Raw genomic sequence first — 14,133 nt, 5'->3', positions numbered from 1 at the left:
CTAAAGCCTCAGGATCATTAGCATAACGCAACGTTAACGATTTCTGAAAATCGCAAATAAAATGAAAATAATGCGTCTGCTCTCAAGCTTAGCCTTTTCTTAACGACACTGTCATCTCAGATTTTCAAAATATGCTTTTGAACCATAGAAATTGACTAATTTGTTTAAGAGTATGCAAAGCTAGCATAGCATTTTGAGTAGCATTTAGCACGCAACATTTTCACAAAAACCAGATAACCAAATAAATAAAATCATTTACCTTTGAAGAGCTTCTGATGTTTTCAATGAGGAGACTCTCAGTTACATACCAAATGCGCAGTTTTTCCTGAAAGCGTCTGTGTGTAGGAGAAATCGTTCCGTTTTCTACATTGCGTCTGGCTACCGAAACGAACCGAAAATTCAGTCACCTACAACGTAAAACATTTTCCGAATTAACTACATAATATCGACCGAAACATGGCAAACGTTGTTTGGAATCAATCCTCAAGGTGTTTTTTCACATATCTCTTCATTGATATGCAGTTCGTGGAAGCTTGCTTTCCTCTCTGTATCCCATGGAAAAATACTGGCAGGTGACTTTTGCGCACCAATTTCGGCGCAGGACACCGGGCGGACACCTGGTAAATGTGGTCTCTTATGGTCAATCTTCCAATGATCTGCCTACAAATACGTCACAATGCTGCAGACACCTTGGGGAAACGACAGAAAGGGCAGGCTCATTCCTCTCGCATTCACAGCCATATAAGGAGACAATGGAAAACAGAGCCTCAAAAATCCTTGTCATTTCCTGGATGCCATCTCATCTTGGTTTTGCCTGAAGCTCACGTTCTAGGGCACACACAGAGAATATCTTGGTATTTCTGGACACGTCAGAGTGTTTTCTTTCGAATGCTATCAATTATATGCATAGTCGAGCATCTTTTTGTGACAAAATATCTTGTTCATCCAAAAATGAAATAGCGCCCCCATAGATGTAAGAGGTTAAAAAAAATGTATGTTGTTCTGTCCTTGAGCTGTTCTTGTCTAATGATGTTCTGTATGATGTCATTCTGTATTACATTCTGTGTTCTGTGTTCTGTGTTTTGTGTTTTGTGTGGACCCCAGGAAGAGTAGCTGCTGCTTTTGCAACAACTAATGGGGATCCTAATAAAATACCAAAATACGAATATCAATAACCCATCTCTTTACCCCAGGACCGGATGAACATTTAGCAGCCTGGCCACAGAGAGAGGGAGCGGTCGGTTGTGGATGGATGATTGGCCTATAAACTCTTAGAAAAAAAAACGTTCTATCTAGAACCTGAAAGGTTCTATTCCAACATGGTCTCAGAGCATTTCGTATTATTTACTGTGAAACAGAGACACTCCATTTAGTATGATATTTTACGTTTGGTATGGTTACGTCTTCCGGTAATGCCACGGTACTGAGATGATACACACGCTCTCCCGTCGTGTCAGTCAGCAGGCCTAAACACCGGGTTGGGCTGTGTCACAGATCACGCCCGCCCATCTCATCTCCTTCGTTGGCTGCACCGGTGAATAAAGACAGAGTGAGTCAGGGTGAGAACTGGAAGGGAACAACTCTTGACAGAACCTAAACTCCCCTAAACAGTTGGGGAATGGATCCCAAAATAGCGCGCCAAAACAGATAGAGACACCTAACTATTATCTGCATGGCGTGGGTAGCCTACAGGCTAAATGGGAAGAGGTCACTTAAATTGGAGAATGAACATGTCGAATGAAATGAAATTGTAGAATGTACTAGCTAAACGTTTATTTTCCCGTTCTTTTTGAAAAGATCAGCGAGGTCAGCTTTTAACATAGGATAGTAGTTGGCATCATATACAAAAGTTTTTTCTAGGCTACAACACATCTCAAGTAGCCTAGACAACAACAGCACTTTGCCCTTTTCGAGACGTTTCAGCACGGATTCAATGCTGAGAAATGATTAGGGTTGTCACCATATCATTATTGATTAGGGTTGTCACCATATCATTATTGATTAGGGTGGTCACCATATCATTATTGATTAGGTTTGTCACCATATCATTAATGATTAGGGTTGTCACCATATCATTATTGATTAGGGTTGTCACCATATCTGATGTTATTGATTAGGGTTGTCACCATATCATTAATGATTAGGGTGGTCACCATATCATTATTGATTAGGGTTGTCACCATATCATTAATGATTAGGGTTGTCACCATATCATTATTGATTAGGTTTGTCACCATATCATTAATGATTAGGGTTGTCACCATATCATTATTGATTAGGGTTGTCACCATATCTGATGTTATTGATTAGGGTTGTCACCATATCATTAATGATTAGGGTTGTCACCATATCATTAATGATTAGGGTTGTCACCATATCATTGTTGATTAGGGTGGTCACCATATCATTATTGATTAGGGTGGTCACCATATCATTATTGATTAGGTTTGTCACCATATCATTAATGATTAGGGTTGTCACCATATCATTATTGATTAGGGTTGTCACCATATCTGATGTTATTGATTAGGGTTGTCACCAAATCATTAATGATTAGGGTTGTCACCATATCATTAATGATTAGGGTTGTCACCATATCATTATTGATTAGGGTTGTCACCATATCATTGTTGATTAGGGTTGTCAACATATCATTATTGATTAGGGTTGTCACCATATCATTATTGATTAGGGTTGTTACCATATCATTATTGATTAGGGTTGTCACCATATCATTAATGATTAGGGTTGTCAACATATCATTAATGATTAGGGTTGTCACCATATCATTATTGATTAGGGTGGTCACCATATCATTATTGATTAGGGTGGTCACCATATCATTATTGATTAGGGTTGTCACCATGTCATTAATGATTAGGGTTGTCACCATATCATTATTGATTAGGGTTGTCACCATATCTGATGTTATTGATTAGGGTTGTCACCATATCATTAATGATTAGGGTTGTCACCATATCATTAATAATTAGGGTTGTCACCATATCATTATTGATTAGGGTTGTCACCATATCATTGTTGATTAGGGTTGTCATCATATCATTATTGATTAGGGTTGTCACCATATCATTATTGATTAGGGTTGTCACCATATCATTAATGATTAGGGTTGTCAACATATCATTATTGATTAGGGTTGTCACCATATCATTATTGATTAGGGTTGTCACCATATCATTATTGATTAGGGTTGTCACCATATCTGATGTTATTGATTAGGGTTGTCACCATGTCATTATTGATTAGGGTTGTCACCATATCTGATGTTATTGATTATGGTTGTCACCATATCATTATTGATTAGGGTTGTCACCATATCTGACGTTATTGATTAGGGTTGTCAAAATATCATTATTGTTTAGGGTTGTCACCATATCATTATTGATTAGGGTTGTCACCATATCATTATTGATTAGGGTTGTCACCATATCATAATATATTAGGGTTATCACCATATCTGATGTTATTGATTAGGGTTGTCACCATATCATTATTGACTAGGGTTGTCACCATATCATTATTGATTAGGGTTGTCACCATATCATTATTGATTAGGGTTGTCACCATATCATTATTGATTAGGGTTGTCACCATATCTGATGTTATTGATTAGGATCGTCACCATATCTGATGTTATTCATTAGGGTTGTCACCATATCTGATGTTATTGAGGCGGCAGTGTAGCCTAGTGGTTAGAGCATTGGACTAGTAACCGAAAGGTTCCAAGTTCAAATCCCCGAGCTGACAAGGTACAAAATCTATTGTTCTGGCCCTGAACAGGCAGTTAACCCACTGTTCCTAGGCTGTCATTGAAAAAAATAATTTGTTCTTAACTGACTTGCCTAGTAAAATAAAGGTAAAATAAAAATAAAATTGATTAGGGTTGTCACCATATCATCAATGATTAGAGTAGTCACCATATCTGATGTTATTAATTAAGGTTTTTACCATATCTGATATTATTGATTAAGGTTTTTGCCATACCTGATGTTATTGATTAGGGTTGTCACCATACCTGATGTTATTGATTAGGGTTGTCACCATATCATTAATGATTAGGGTTGTCACCAAATCTGATGTGATTTATTAGGGTTGTCACCATATCTGATGTTATTGATTAGGATTGTCACCATATCTGATGTTATTAATTAGGGTTGTCACCATATCTGATGTTATTGATTAGGGTTGTCACCATATCTGATGTTATTGATTAGGGTTGTCACCATATCTGATGTTATTGATTAGGGTTGTCACCATATCATTAATGATTAGGGTTGTCACCATATCTGATGTTATTGATTAGGGTTGTCACCATATCATCAATGATTAGGGTTGTCACCATATCTGATGTTATTGATTAGGGTTGTCACCATATCTGATGTTATTGATTAGGGTTGTCACCATATCTGATGTTATTGATTAGGGTTGTCACCATATCATTAGGTATCATCAGATCCCCCAAAACAATACTTGAACTCACAATAAATGGATTAGGTGGTCAGTGTCTTAAGTCACTGTGGAAATGTGGGATCAGCATGACCTATACGAACTGATAGAAGCAATTGTAAAAAAAAATTGCATTTCGGAGGGCACAGAGACATGCCCATGAAATTCTCCTTTTTATCCCTGTTAAATCTTCATTTCTAAAAATTGAATCAGAAAGCTTCAATCCATCAAACTTTATGTTAGGTGCTGATCTCTCTTCCAACATAGGAATTGGCATTCATCCACCCCAGATGGGACTCGAACCCACAATCCCTGGCTTAGAAGGCCAGTGCCTTATCCATTAGGCCACTGGGGCACTTGCTGAAAATGAACTGGGTAGCAGAGAGTGGTTTTGACCGATCGTACACATGGTTAAAGGTAACATCACGCTTCCGCTTCGCTTCTGTAATCAGCATGACCTGTACAAACTGACAGAAGCAGTCAAAAAATTATCACGGAGGGCACTGAGACATGCACATGAAATTATTCAATTTAAAAAAAATCCCTGTTTACACTTCATTCCTAAAAGTAGAATTGGATAGCTTCGATCCATCAACCTCTGTGTTTTGTGTCCAGCTCTTCTCTTCTGTTTGCACTTCATTGCTAAAAGCAAACTGGATAGCAGAGGATGGTTTCAAACCCTAAATCACTTGGTTAACTGCCCTGCACGCTTCTACATCATCACTCCGCTTTCAGGTACCCCGAAAAGATACTTGAATTCACGATACATGGTTTAGGAGATCAGTGTCTTAAGCCAATGTGTCTATCTGTGATCAGCATGACCTATATGGATTGATAGAAGCAGTAATAAAAAAAGAATTACGGAGGGCACAGAGACATGCACATGAAATTCTTCAATTTAAAAAAAATCCCTGTTTACACTTTATTTCTAAAAGTAGAATTGGATAGCTTCGATCCATCAACCTCTGTGTTATGTGTCCAGCTCTTCTCTTCTGTTTGCACTTCATTGCTAAAAGCAAACTGGATAGCAGAGGATGGTTTCAAACCCTAAATCACTTGGTTAACTGCCCTGCACACTTCCACATCATTCCTCCACTTTCTTAAGTCACTGTGGAAATGTGGGATCAGCATGACCTATACGAACTGATAGAAGCAATTGTAAAAAAAAATTGCATTTCGGAGGGCACAGAGAGATGCCCATGAAATTCTCCTTTTTATCCTTGTTAAATCTTCATTTCTAAAAATTGAATCAGAAAGCTTCAATCCATCAAACTTTATGTTAGGTGCTGATCTCTCTTCCAACATAGGAATTGGCATTCATCCACCCCAGATGGGACTCGAACCCACAATCCCTGGCTTAGAAGGCCAGTGCCTTATCCATTAGGCCACTGGGGCACTTGCTGAAAATGAACTGGGTAGCAGAGAGTGGTTTTGACCGATCGTACACATGGTTAAAGGTAACATCACGCTTCCGCTTCGCTTCTGTAATCAGCATGACCTGTACAAACTGACAGAAGCAGTCAAAAAATTATCACGGAGGGCACTGAGACATGCACATGAAATTATTCAATTTAAAAAAAATCCCTGTTTACACTTCATTCCTAAAAGTAGAATTGGATAGCTTCGATCCATCAACCTCTGTGTTTTGTGTCCAGCTCTTCTCTTCTGTTTGCACTTCATTGCTAAAAGCAAACTGGATAGCAGAGGATGGTTTCAAACCCTAAATCACTTGGTTAACTGCCCTGCACACTTCCACATCATTCCTCCACTTTCTTAAGTCACTGTGGAAATGTGGGATCAGCATGACCTATACGAACTGATAGAAGCAATTGTAAAAAAAAATTGCATTTCGGAGGGCACAGAGAGATGCCCATGAAATTCTCCTTTTTATCCCTGTTAAATCTTCATTTCTAAAAATTGAATCAGAAAGCTTCAATCCATCAAACTTTATGTTAGGTGCTGATCTCTCTTCCAACATAGGAATTGGCATTCATCCACCCCAGATGGGACTCGAACCCACAATCCCTGGCTTAGAAGGCCAGTGCCTTATCCATTAGGCCACTGGGGCACTTGCTGAAAATGAACTGGGTAGCAGAGAGTGGTTTTGACCGATCGTACACGTGGTTAAAGGTAACATCACGCTTCCGCTTCGCTTCTGTAATCAGCATGACCTGTACAAACTGACAGAAGCAGTCAAAAAATGATCACGGAGGGCACTGAGACATGCACATGAAATTATTCAATTTAAAAAAAATCCCTGTTTACACTTCATTCCTAAAAGTAGAATTGGATAGCTTCGATCCATCAACCTCTGTGTTTTGTGTCCAGCTCTTCTCTTCTGTTTGCACTTCATTGCTAAAAGCAAACTGGATAGCAGAGGATGGTTTCAAACCCTAAATCACTTGGTTAACTGCCCTGCACGCTTCCACATCATCCCTCCACTTTCAGATCCCCCAAAACAATACTTGAACTCACAATAAATGGATTAGGTGGTCAGTGTCTTAAGTCACTGTGGAAATGTGGGATCAGCATGACCTATACAAACTGATAGAAGCAGTTGTAAAAAAATTGCATTTCGGAGGGCACAGAGAGATGCCCATGAAATTCTCCTTTTTATCTCTGTTAAATATTCATTTCGAAAATTGAATCAGAAAACTTCAATCCATCAAACTTTATGTTAGGTGCTGATCTCTCTTCCTATATAGGAATTTACATTCATCCACCCCAGATGGGACTCGAACCCACAATCCCTGGCTTAGAAGGCCAGTGCCTTATCCATTAGGCCACTGGGGCACTTGCTGAAAATGAACTGGGTAGCAGAGAGTGGTTTCGACCGATCGTACACGTGGTTAAAGTCGACGTCACGCTTCCGCTTCGCTTCGGTAATCAGCATGACCTGTACAAACTGACAGAAGCAGTCAAAATTTATCACGGAGGGCACTGAGACATGCCCATGAATTGATGGTTTAGTATTTCTGTTTGCACTTCATTGCTATAAGCAAAATGAATAGCAGAGGATGGTTTCGATCCATAAATCCCTGGGTTAACGGCCAGGCACACTTCCACTTCATCACTCCACTTTCAGGTACCCTGAAAAGATACTTGAATTCACGATACATGGATTAGGAGATCAGTGTCTTAAGCCACTGTGTCTCTCTGTGATCAGCATGACTTATATGGATTGATAGAAGCAGTAATAAAAAAAGAATCACGGAGGGCACAGAGACATGCACATGAAATTCTTCAATTTAAAAAAAATCCCTGTTTACACTTCATTTCTAAAAGTAGAATTGGATAGCTTCGATCCATCAACCTCTGTGTTATGTATCCAGCTCTTCTCTTCTGTTTGCACTTCATTGCTAAAAGCAAACTGGATAGCAGAGGATGGTTTCAATCCCTAAATCACTCGGTTAACTGCCCTGCACGCTTCCACATCATCCCTCCACTTTCAGATCCCCCAAAACAATACTTGAACTCACAATAAATGGATTAGGTGGTCAGTGTCTTAAGTCACTGTGGAAATGTGGGATCAGCATGACCTATACGAACTGATAGAAGCAGTTGTAAAAAAAAAATGAATTTCGGAGGGCACAGAGACATGCCCATGAAATTCTCCTTTTTATCTCTGTTTACACTTCATTTCTAAAAGTAGAATTGGATACCTTCGATCCATCAACCTCTGTGTTATGTGCCCAGCTCTTCTCTTCTGTTTGCACTTCATTGCGAAAAGCAAACTGTATAGCAGAGGATGGTTTCAATCCCTAAATCACTCGGTTAACTGCCCTGCACACTTCCACATCATCCCTCCACTTTCAGATCCCCCAAAACAATACTTGAACTCACAATAAATGGATTAGGTGGTCAGTGTCTTAAGTCAGTGTGGAAATGTGGGATCAGCATGACCTATACGAACTGATAGAAGCAGTTGTAAAAAAATTGCATTTCGGAGAGCACAGAGAGATGCCCATGAAATTCTCCTTTTTATCCCTGTTAAATCTTCATTTCGAATCAGAAAACTTCAATCCATCAAACTTTTTGTTAGCTGCTGATCTCTCTTCCTGCATAGGAATTTGCATTCATCCACCCCAGATGGGACTCGAACCCACAATCCCTGGCTTAGAAGGCCAGTGCCTTATCCATTAGGCCACTGGGGCACTTGCTGAAAATGAACTGGGTAGCAGAGAGTGGTTTCGACCGATCGTACACGTGGTTAAAGTCGACGTCACGCTTCCGCTTCGCTTCGGTAATCAGCATGACCTGTACAAACTGACAGAAGCAGTCAAAAAATTATCACGGAGGGCACTGAGACATGCCCATGAAATGATGGTTTAATATTTATGTTTGCACTTCATTGCTATAAGCAAACTGAATAGCAGAGGATGGTTTCGATCCATAAATCCCTGGGTTAACGCCCAGGCACACTTCCACTTCATCACTCCACTTTCAGGTACCAAGAAAAGATACTTGAATTCACGATACATGGATTAGGAGATCAGTGTCTTAAGCCACTGTGTCTCTCTGTGATCAGCATGACCTATATGGATTGATAGAAGCAGTAATAAAAAAAGAATCACGGAGGGCATAGAGACATGCACATGAAATTCTTCAATTTAAAAAAAATCCCTGTTTACACTTCATTTCTAAAAGTAGAATTGGATAGCTTCGATCCATCAACCTCTGTGTTATGTGCCCAGCTCTTCTCTTCTGTTTGCACTTCATTGCTAAAAGCAAACTGGATAGCAGAGGATGGTTTCGATGCCTAAATCACTCGGTTAACTGCCCTGCACGCTTCTACATCATCCCTCCACTTTCAGATCCCCCAAAACAATACTTGAACTCACAATAAATGGATTAGGTGGTCAGTGTCTTAAGTCACTGTGGAAATGTGGGATCAGCATGACCTATACGAACTGATAGAAGCAGTTGAAAAAAAAAATTGCATTTCGGAGGGCACAGAGACATGCACATGAAATTCTTCAATTTAAAAAAAATCCCTGTTTACACTTCATTTCTAAAAGTAGTATTGGATACCTACAATCCATCAACCTCTGTGTTATGTGCCCAGCTCTTCTCTTCTGTTTGCACTTCATTGCTAAAAGCATACTGGATAGCAGAGTATGGTTTCGATGCCTAAATCACTTGGTTAACTGCCCTGCACACCTCCACATCATCCCTCCACTTTCAGATCCCCCAAAACAATACTTGAACTCACAATAAATGGATTAGGTGGTCAGTGTCTTAAGTCACTGTGGAAATGTGGGATCAGCATGACCTATACGAACTGATAGAAGCAGTTGTAAAAAAAAATGCATTTCGGAGGGCACAGAGACATGCCCATGAAATTCTCCTTTTTATCCCTGTTAAATCTTCATTTCTAAAAATTGAATCAGAAAGCTTCAATCAATCAAACTTTATGTTAGGTGCTGATCTCTCTTCCAAAGTAGGAATTTGCGTTCATCCACCCCAGATGGGACTCGAACCCACAATCCCTGGCTTAGAAGGCCAGTGCCTTATCCATTAGGCCACTGGGGCACTTGCTGTAAAATTACTGGATAGCAGAGAGTGATTTCAACCGATCGTACACGTGATTAAAGAAGACATTACGCTTCCGATTCGCTTCTGTAATCAGCATGACCTGTACAAACTGACAGAAGCAGTCAAAAAATTATCACGGAGGGCACTGAGACATGCCCATGAATTGATGGTTTAATATTTCTGTTTGCACTTCATTGCTATTAGCAAACTGAATAGCAGAGGATGGTTTCGATCCATAAATCCCTGGGTTAACGGCCAGGCACACTTCCACTTCATCACTCCACTTTCAGGTACCCCAAAAAGATACTTGAATTCACAATACATGGATTAGGAGATCAGTGTCTTAAGCCACTGTGTCTCTCTGTGATCAGCATGACCTATATGGATTGATAGAAGCAGTAAAAAAAAAAGAATCTCGGAGGGCACAGAGACATGCACATGAAATTCTTCAATTTAAAAAAAATCCCTGTTTACACTTCATTTCTAAAAGTAGTATTGGATACCTTCGATCCATCAACCTCTGTGTTATGTGCCCAGCTCTTCTCTTCTGTTTGCACTTCATTGCTAAAAGCAAACTGGATAGCAGAGGATGGTTTCGATGCCTAAATCACTTGGTTAACTGCCCTGCACACCTCCACATCATCCCTCCACTTTCAGATCCCCCAAAACAATGCTTGAACTCACAATAAATGGATTAGGTGGTCAGTGTCTTAAGTCACTGTGGAAATGTGGGATCAGCATGACCTATACGAACTGATAGAAGCAGTTGTAAAAAAAAATTGCATTTCGGAGGGCACAGAGACATGCCCATGAAATTCTCCTTTTTATCCCTGTTAAATCTTCATTTCTAAAAATTGAATCAGAAAGCTTCAATCCATCAAACTTTATGTTAGGTGCTGATCTCTCTTCCAACTTAGGAATTTGCGTTCATCCACCCCAGATGGGACTCGAACCCACAATCCCTGGCTTAGAAGGCCAGTGCCTTATCCATTAGGCCACTGGGGCACTTGCTGAAAAATTACTGGATAGCAGAGAGTGATTTCGACCGATCGTAGACGTGGTTAAAGAAGACATTACGCTTCCGCTTCGCTTCTGTAATCAGCATGACCTGTACAAACTGACAGAAGCAGTCAAAAAATTATCACGGAGGGCACTGAGACATGCCCATGAATTGATGGTTTAATTTTTCTGTTTGCACTTCATTGCTATTAGCAAACTGAATAGCAGAGGATGGTTTCGATCCATAAATCACTGGGTTAACGGCCAGGCACACTTCCACTTCATCACTCCACTTTCAGGTACCCCGAAAACATACTTGAATTCACAATACATGGATTAGGAGATCAGTGTCTTAAGCCACTGTGTCTCTCTGTGATCAGCATGACCTATATGGATTGATAGAAGCAGTAAAAAAAAAAGAATCTCGGAGGGCACAGAGACATGCACATGAAATTCTTCAATTTAAAACAAATCCCTGTTTACACTTCATTTCTAAAAGTAGTATTGGATAGCTTCGATCCATCAACCTCTGTGTTATGTGTCCAGCTCTTCTCTTCTGTTTGCACTTCATTGCTAAAAGCAAACTGGATAGCAGAGGATGGTTTCGATGCCTAAATCACTTGGTTAACTGCCCTGCACACCTCCACATCATCCCTCCACTTTCAGATCCCCCAAAACAATGCTTGAACTCACAATAAATGGATTAGGTGGTCAGTGTCTTAAGTCACTGTGGAAATGTGGGATCAGCATGACCTATACGAACTGATAGAAGCAGTTGTAAAAAAAATTGCATTTCGGAGGGCACAGAGACATGCCCATGAAATTCTCCTTTTTATCCCTGTTAAATCTTCATTTCTAAAAATTGAATCAGAAAGCTTCAATCCATCAAACTTTATGTTAGGTGCTGATCTCTCTTCCAACGTAGGAATTTGCGTTCATCCACCCCAGATGGGACTCGAACCCACAATCCCTGGCTTAGAAGGCCAGTGCCTTATCCATTAGGCCACTGGGGCACTTGCTGTAAAATTACTGGATAGCAGAGAGTGATTTCGACCAATCGTACACGTGGTTAAAGAAGACATTACGCTTCCGCTTCGCTTCTGTAATCAGCATGACCTGTACAAACTGACAGAAGCAGTCAAAAAATTATCATGGAGGGCACTGAGACATGCCCATGAATTGATGGTTTAATATTTCTGTTTGCACTTCATTGCTATTAGCAAACTGAATAGCAGAGGATGCTTTCGATCCATAAATCACTGGGTTAACGGCCAGGCACACTTCCACTTCATCACTCCACTTTCAGGTACCCCGAAAAGATACTTGAATTCACAATACATGGATTAGGAGATCAGTGTCTTAAGCCACTGTGTCTCTCTGTGATCAGCATGACCTATATGGATTGATAGAAGCAGTAAAAAAAAAAGAATCTCGGAGGGCACAGAGACATGCACATGAAATTCTTCAATTTAAAAAAATCCCTGTTTACACTTCATTTCTAAAAGTAGTATTGGATACCTTCGATCCATCAACCTCTGTGTTATGTGCCCAGCTCTTCTCTTCTGTTTGCACTTCATTGCTAAAAGCAAACTGGATAGCAGAGGATGGTTTCGATGCCTAAATCACTTGGTTAACTGCCCTGCACACCTCCACATCATCCCTCCACTTTCAGATCCCCCAAAACAATGCTTGAACTCACAATAAATGGATTAGGTGGTCAGTGTCTTAAGTCACTGTGGAAATGTGGGATCAGCATGACCTATACGAACTGATAGAAGCAGTTGAAAAAAAAAATTGCATTTCGGAGGGCACAGAGACATGCACATGAAATTCTTCAATTTAAAAAAAATCCCTGTTTACACTTCATTTCTAAAAGTAGTATTGGATACCTACGATCCATCAACCTCTGTGTTATGTGCCCAGCTCTTCTCTTCTGTTTGCACTTCATTGCTAAAAGCATACTGGATAGCAGAGTATGGTTTCGATGCCTAAATCACTTGGTTAACTGCCCTGCACACCTCCACATCATCCCTCCACTTTCAGATCCCCCAAAACAATACTTGAACTCACAATAAATGGATTAGGTGGTCAGTGTCTTAAGTCACTGTGGAAATGTGGGATCAGCATGACCTATACGAACTGATAGAAGCAGTTGTAAAAAAAAATGCATTTCGGAGGGAACAGAGACATGCCCATGAAATTCTCCTTTTTATCCCTGTTAAATCTTCATTTCTAAAAATTGAATCAGAAAGCTTCAATCCATCAAACTTTATGTTAGGTGCTGATCTCTCTTCCAACGTAGGAATTTGCGTTCATCCACCCCAGATGGGACTCGAACCCACAATCCCTGGCTTAGAAGGCCAGTGCCTTATCCATTAGGCCACTGGGGCACTTGCTGTAAAAGTACTGGATAGCAGAGAGTGATTTCAACCGATCGTACACGTGGTTAAAGAAGACATTACGCTTCCGCTTCGCTTCTGTAATCAGCATGACCTGTACAAACTGACAGAAGCAGTCAAAAAATTATCACGGAGGGCACTGAGACATGCCCATGAATTGATGGTTTAATATTTCTGTTTGCACTTCATTGCTATTAGCAAACTGAATAGCAGAGGATGCTTTCGATCCATAAATCACTGGGTTAACGGCCAGGCACACTTCCACTTCATCACTCCACTTTCAGGTACCCCGAAAAGATACTTGAATTCACAATACATGGATTAGGAGATCAGTGTCTTAAGCCACTGTGTCTCTCTGTGATCAGCATGACCTATATGGATTGATAGAAGCAGTAAAAAAAAAAAAGAATCTCGGAGGGCACAGAGACATGCACATGAAATTCTTCAATTTAAAACAAATCCCTGTTTACACTTCATTTCTAAAAGTAGTATTGGATACCTTCGATCCATCAACCTCTGTGTTATGTGCCCAGCTCTTCTCTTCTGTTTGCACTTCATTGCTAAAAGCAAACTGGATAGCAGAGGATGGTTTCGATGCCTAAATCACTTGGTTAACTGCCCTGCACACCTCCACATCATCCCTCCACTTTCAGATCCCCCAAAACAATGCTTGAACTCACAATAAATGGATTAGGTGGTCAGTGTCTTAAGTCACTGTGGAAATGTGGGATCA

General features: G+C 40.2%; 9 non-coding genes across 9 annotated transcripts; all 9 read right to left on the bottom strand.

Moving 5' to 3' along the window:
• Positions 1-4,749: 4,749 nt before the first annotated feature.
• On the bottom strand, positions 4,750-4,822 carry trnar-ucu (transfer RNA arginine (anticodon UCU)). The gene has a single exon. It is a non-coding gene; the product is annotated as a tRNA-Arg (tRNA).
• A 967-nt stretch (positions 4,823-5,789) lies between these two features.
• On the bottom strand, positions 5,790-5,862 carry trnar-ucu (transfer RNA arginine (anticodon UCU)). The gene has a single exon. It is a non-coding gene; the product is annotated as a tRNA-Arg (tRNA).
• Positions 5,863-6,462: 600 nt separating this feature from the next.
• trnar-ucu (transfer RNA arginine (anticodon UCU)) lies at positions 6,463-6,535 on the bottom strand. The gene has a single exon. It is a non-coding gene; the product is annotated as a tRNA-Arg (tRNA).
• A 652-nt stretch (positions 6,536-7,187) lies between these two features.
• trnar-ucu (transfer RNA arginine (anticodon UCU)) lies at positions 7,188-7,260 on the bottom strand. The gene has a single exon. It is a non-coding gene; the product is annotated as a tRNA-Arg (tRNA).
• A 1,288-nt stretch (positions 7,261-8,548) lies between these two features.
• Positions 8,549-8,621, bottom strand: trnar-ucu (transfer RNA arginine (anticodon UCU)). The gene has a single exon. It is a non-coding gene; the product is annotated as a tRNA-Arg (tRNA).
• A 1,305-nt stretch (positions 8,622-9,926) lies between these two features.
• trnar-ucu (transfer RNA arginine (anticodon UCU)) lies at positions 9,927-9,999 on the bottom strand. The gene has a single exon. It is a non-coding gene; the product is annotated as a tRNA-Arg (tRNA).
• Positions 10,000-10,934: 935 nt separating this feature from the next.
• On the bottom strand, positions 10,935-11,007 carry trnar-ucu (transfer RNA arginine (anticodon UCU)). Its single transcript has one exon. It is a non-coding gene; the product is annotated as a tRNA-Arg (tRNA).
• A 934-nt stretch (positions 11,008-11,941) lies between these two features.
• On the bottom strand, positions 11,942-12,014 carry trnar-ucu (transfer RNA arginine (anticodon UCU)). Its single transcript has one exon. It is a non-coding gene; the product is annotated as a tRNA-Arg (tRNA).
• A 1,304-nt stretch (positions 12,015-13,318) lies between these two features.
• trnar-ucu (transfer RNA arginine (anticodon UCU)) lies at positions 13,319-13,391 on the bottom strand. Its single transcript has one exon. It is a non-coding gene; the product is annotated as a tRNA-Arg (tRNA).
• Positions 13,392-14,133: the final 742 nt, after the last annotated feature.

The sequence above is a fragment of the Oncorhynchus masou genome, chromosome 27 (genome assembly GCF_036934945.1).
Source record: "Oncorhynchus masou masou isolate Uvic2021 chromosome 27, UVic_Omas_1.1, whole genome shotgun sequence".
NCBI classification, from domain to species: Eukaryota; Metazoa; Chordata; class Actinopteri; order Salmoniformes; family Salmonidae; genus Oncorhynchus; species Oncorhynchus masou.
This window is presented reverse-complemented; position numbering and strand designations above follow the sequence as displayed.